At 42.8% G+C, this 5,353-nt stretch overlaps 1 protein-coding gene across 1 annotated transcript in view; it reads left to right on the forward strand.

Annotated features, from left to right (window-relative positions):
• Abat (4-aminobutyrate aminotransferase) overlaps positions 1 to 5,353 on the forward strand; it is a 104,640-nt gene that overhangs the window by 37,523 nt on the left and 61,764 nt on the right. The gene's annotated exons all lie outside the window — the stretch shown is intronic.

Genomic DNA, 5,353 nt, shown 5'->3' on the forward strand with positions numbered 1-5,353 from the left:
GAGAGATGGCTCAGTGGTTAAGAGCACTGACTGCTCTTCCAAAGGTCCTAAGTTCAAATCCCAGCAACCACATGGTGGCTCACAACCATCTGTAATGGAATCCGGTGCCCTCTTCTGGTGTGTCTGAAGACAGCTACAATGTACTTACATATAATAAATAAATCTTTAAAAAGAAAAAAAAAAAAACAGAAAGAGAAAACTCAAACATCCCAACAATGCATAATGAGATTGAATCCATAATGAAATGTCTCCTTTCAGAGAAAAGTCTAGGATCAAAGGGCTTCATTCTTGAATTCTACCAAATTAGCCAAGGACACAACAGAAACTAAAGAAGCCATGGGCCACTCTGCCAAAAATCTTCAACAGAATACTGCCAAACTGAGTCCCATAGTAGATGACAAGAGTGTTCACCTGATCAAGTACATAGGAGGCATACAGGGATGCTAGAGTGGTCCAACATACTATTCTAAGCAGAACAAGGAAGACAACCCTGTATGCTTTTCCCAGGAGACACAGGGAAACTATTGAAATTCAACATTCCTTAATTTTGAAATCCGAGTAAATTAGGTATTACAAGGAACATAAGGTAGTGCAGCCTGTGTGTAGCCAGCCGAAGCCAACATGCAGAATGGGGGAGAACCAAAGCTTTCTCTGGAACAAGACAAAGGTGGCGACTTTCAGCACTGTCTTAATCAGGGTTTCTATTCCTGCACAAATATCAGGACCAAGAAGCAAGTTGGCAAGTTGGGGAGGAAAGGGTTTATTCAGCTTACACTTTCCACATTGACACCAGGACTGGAGTCAAGCAGGTCAGGAAGCAGGAGCTGATGCAGAAGCCATGGAGGGATATTACTTACTGGCTTGTTTTCCCTGGCTTGCTCAGCCTTCTTTCTTATAGAACCCAAGACTACCAGCCCAGGGCTGGCACCACCTAAAAGGGGCCTTCCCCAGTAATTGAGAAAATGCCCCACAGCTGGATCTCATGGAGGCACCTTCCCAACTGAAGCTCCTTTCTCTGTGATAACTCCAGCCTGTGTCAAGTTGGCACAAAACCAGCCAGTACAAGCACTTTACCTCAACAGACTTCTAAAGATTCTAGGACCCAACAAAAAGAAGCAGTAAGCAGGATCTGGGAGGGAATCAGAACCTACACTAAAAAGGTCAAAAGATCATCAGAACAAGCTATCCTCGAATCTCAGGGAGTGAGAAAAAAAAAAAAAAAACAATCAGGCAAGAGAAAAAAATAAGACTGCTCAGATTTACAAGTACTGAGTCAAATGGGCATTGCTTGAGGCAGCATGGTATAGAAAACACTAACGATTACCAAAAATATTAGAAACAATAAACCAATTCAGCAAAGTTGTTTTATACTGTACATCAGCATGCCTTTCATCTTTAAAATGCATGCACTACTTTTAAAGTTACATTTTTTATTTTGTGTGCCTATATGTATGTGGGCACACTTGTGAAGGTCACAGGACAACTTTCAGAAGGTGGCTCTCTCCTTCTGCCACGTGAGTCTTGTAAAAGTAACTTTAATTCACCTGATATAATTGTCTCTGAGCTATATATATATGTCTTGCTAACCTAGTCCTGGAAGCTTCTAGCCTTTGTACAGTCTAAGCGTCGAATGATTTTGGCCTCTGAGACTTGCTGCTGAATAAGCTCACCCTTTCTTGTTCTTTCTGAACTCTGGCTGGCTGGTTTAACTCAGCTGATCTGGCCCAAACTCCTCTCCCAGCTGACTTATTCAATCTTGCTCTTCTCTCAGCCTCTGAATTGCTCTGCTTGGCCTCAAACTGACTCCAGCAATCTTTTCTAATCTGGCTCCTTCTCATTCTCTTGCTCGCTGTCTTTGCCTGTGTCTAGCTTGCTCTCTCTTCAGTCTGTGTCTGTAAAACTTTCCCAGTAAAGCTGCCTCCTTCTCCCTCTCTGGGCTGCTCTACTCTTCCTCTCAAGTCTACTGCGCTGCTCTCCATGGACTCTACTGTGCTGCTCTCCATGGACTCTACTGTATCCTTGCCGTACTCTCTTCCCTGTATGTCTGCCTCTCCTTAAGTAGCTTCCCTTTCCTCTCTTCTCGTGATAGTTGGACATATCCTATTCTGTCAAATCTTCCTCTGATTCATCACTTTTTCTGCCTCTCAATTAGACATCACTTTCAAACATAGGTGCTTCCTTCTACAAACTACCTTTACTTTCATTCTTTGGGATTAAAGGTATGTAGTAAGGACATTTCTGTATTCCAGCCAGAGGGATTAAAGGTGTGTGCTAAGGGCTGAGCCACACCACAACTAGAAACTGGTTCAAATATTCTCTAACAGGTCCTGGGGATGAAACTCAGATCATCAGGCTTGGTGGTAAGTGCCTTTACTCACTGAGCCACTTGCTGGCCACATTTTTATATAACCCTTTTTATTAGTACATAATAAGTGTAAATAGTGATAGGCTTTATGAAGACATGAAGATATGTGCCTTGCCATATCCGGATGGAGATTGCACTGAACTCACATGTACATGCACATACCTACACATGTATTTATATTTATTTATGTATCTATGTAGAATTCACAAATAAGAGAAAGTAAATGTCATCTTTCTGAGCCTGTCTTATTTAGTGTGATGACCTCCAGTTCCTTCCATTTTACTGCAAATGACATCATTTGGAGCTGAATGAAAACTCCATTGTGCATGTGAGCCAAACTTCCTTTATTCATTTCTCTCTTGACAGGCTGATACTTGGCTATTGTGAATGGTGCTGCAGTCAGCATGGATGTCTAAGTGTTTCTATGACTTAGACTCCCTCTCAGGTAGACACCCAGGAGTCACAGTGTCCTGAGTCTCATGGTAGTTCTATGCCTAGTTCTTTGAGGAACTGACTCCCACAACAACTGACCAATCAAATATTCCCGACAGCAGGCTGTACCAGTCCCCCACCTCCCATCCTTGCATGTTGCTGTTTGATTTCGGCTATTCCTTGTCTGTCAGAGGTGTCATCGGGAGTTGGCTCCCACCTGGGCACTTCCATCACTCAGCTGATCTCTCCTTTTCTGAGGAGAAGCTTGGTTTCCTGCTCTCTCATCTGTCAGTTCTTGGTTTTGTTTCTTGTGCTCTGGGAGAGCTTTTGGAAAGTCCTTTTCTGGGCCTGCGTCTTGACGTTTCTCTGTGCATTCCTTACCCAGCTTCAGAGTTGCAGGCATTTAGCAGGAAACAGGTTGGTCTGTATGGGATTCATTTTCATCCGGGATGAGAGGGAGCAATCTGGCTTCATTCTGTGTAAGGGGATGTTCACTCCTCCTAGCTCTGTGTGTGGAAGAGCTGTCTTTTCGCCAGTGCATTCTTTTTGCAATTTTGAAAACTCAGGCAGTTGGGCAGGCTCAGTAGTAGAGCTGGGTTCAATTCTCTGTCCTGTGTTCTGTCCCAGTGCCCCGGGTTGATTTTGTGTGTCAGTAACAGTGTTTGTTACCTAGTTATGTGTTGGAAGCCGACTGTGGCTCACATGAAACGGGGTACACCTGGGAGGCAAGCTGGGGCTGAAAAGAGAGGGGAAACTAGGCAGTCGAGAGAAAAATGGAGCCAAGACAAGGTTCCTGATCAAGGCTCAAATGTTTAATGGCAAATGCGCTTATAAGGGGGAGGGGGAAGGCTCATTCCCACCAATTCATCCTTGGAGCTTGGAACCAGCTGCAGGTGATAGGGTGTAGTCTCCAGAATAGCTCAGCAGCCTCCCAGCAGTAACTTGGAGGGGAACAGCGGCAGTGATCTAGGGAGGAAGGCTCCATCCTAGGTAATCAATCTCCTTAGTGGCAGCAAGGTCAAGGTCTGGCTCAGCCTGCTTCAGTCTGGGGGGGGAGGTTACAATTTCCTCCCTGTTATTATATTAAAAAAAAAACTGGACTGGGGCATAAAATTTATTTATGCTCTATAGTCCTGCCTGGGAGTTATGGTAACTGGCAGCCCCGCCTGTCTTAGGAAATCTTAGATCTTCCCGAACCATCCAATTCCATCTTGGAGGTACATGCAGCTTGTTTGTGTTATATTTCACACAAAACATGGCTCTGTGGTGTGTTATCAACAGCCATGGCCTTTTGGCATGTACCTCTGTTTTAGATTGGTATGGTTCCAAGATCTGGGCGCCCGCCATTGACTGTCCGGCCCTCATTAGCACACCTTATTCCCAATTCAGACCAAAGCCACAATATGAACTAAAAATGCTTCTTCAATGAAGATTAATAACTGCCACCTGCACTGTTGGAGGTGAGGGTGCACACCTGCTACAGTCAGGCTGAGGGGCATTGACTAAACCTGCTTGAAAAACAAAGTTGAGACAGTGAAAAGCAACAGTACTGAAGCTTCTTTGGGGAAGTCCAGGTACTCCATTCAATTGCAAATTAGCAACAATCAAGTTTAGACTTACAGCTCCCTGGTGTGAGGGAGGTGGCCTTGAGAATTGCAGAAAGGCTGCAGCTTCTCTGGGAGTGGAGGCTGTGCTCCAAATTAACTTTTTTTAGCTATCTTCCCTAGGATTCTAATACTGGAATTATTACTAGAACAGTCTAAGATTGAGTTAGAATAACTGGTCACACTGAGGGAAGGAGAAGAATCACTATAACTCTTTCTTGTGACTAATCTTTCTAAGTCAGATTACACAGTCTCTGATGTTCTATGTCCCATAAGGTTTAAAAAGCTTGAAGCAAGGCAGCTTAGCTTGTCCAAACTGGGAAAATGGCAAGCAAGAGTGGGTCAAAAACATATACACAATTCAGCTTTCTTGTCACTACAGTCAGGGCACTCAGTGAACTCACCTGTCAGCTTGTCACACGAATTAGCCTTCATGCTTCTGCAGCATTCTGTGGAGAGAACCTATGCTTTTCCCTTTCCCAATAAGGTAGCTGTTCAGGATCAAACCATATGCCAATAAGTAGATCCTTTTCATCTCACCTAGACATGATTATGAGGCATTTATTAAGTTATTGACATCCAAATTTCAAAATTCTTAAAATAAAAGTGTGATTTAAATAATGTGCACGGGGATATATTAAATAATGTGCATGGGGATATAATTTCCCCCTTCCTTTATTTTTTAAGAAGAAGAGTTTTTAAAGTTCCACAATACTCTGTCTTTGAGAATTAATAAATTCTTGACAACATTTCAAATGCTTGACTGTTATAGTCAGTATTAATATAACAAGGACAGTGACTATTTACACTTTCAATTGTTTCTCTTGAAGAGCTGTTGTAACTAGAAAGCTTGAAAAGTTATTAATAGTCACATGTGCATAGTTTATTTATTTAATAATCAGAAATAAGAACATTCATTTGCAGCAATTGATTAAGTATAGGTCCTCAAGAA

Source organism: Mus caroli, chromosome 16 (assembly GCF_900094665.2).
Source record: "Mus caroli chromosome 16, CAROLI_EIJ_v1.1, whole genome shotgun sequence".
Lineage (NCBI taxonomy): Eukaryota > Metazoa > Chordata > Mammalia > Rodentia > Muridae > Mus > Mus caroli.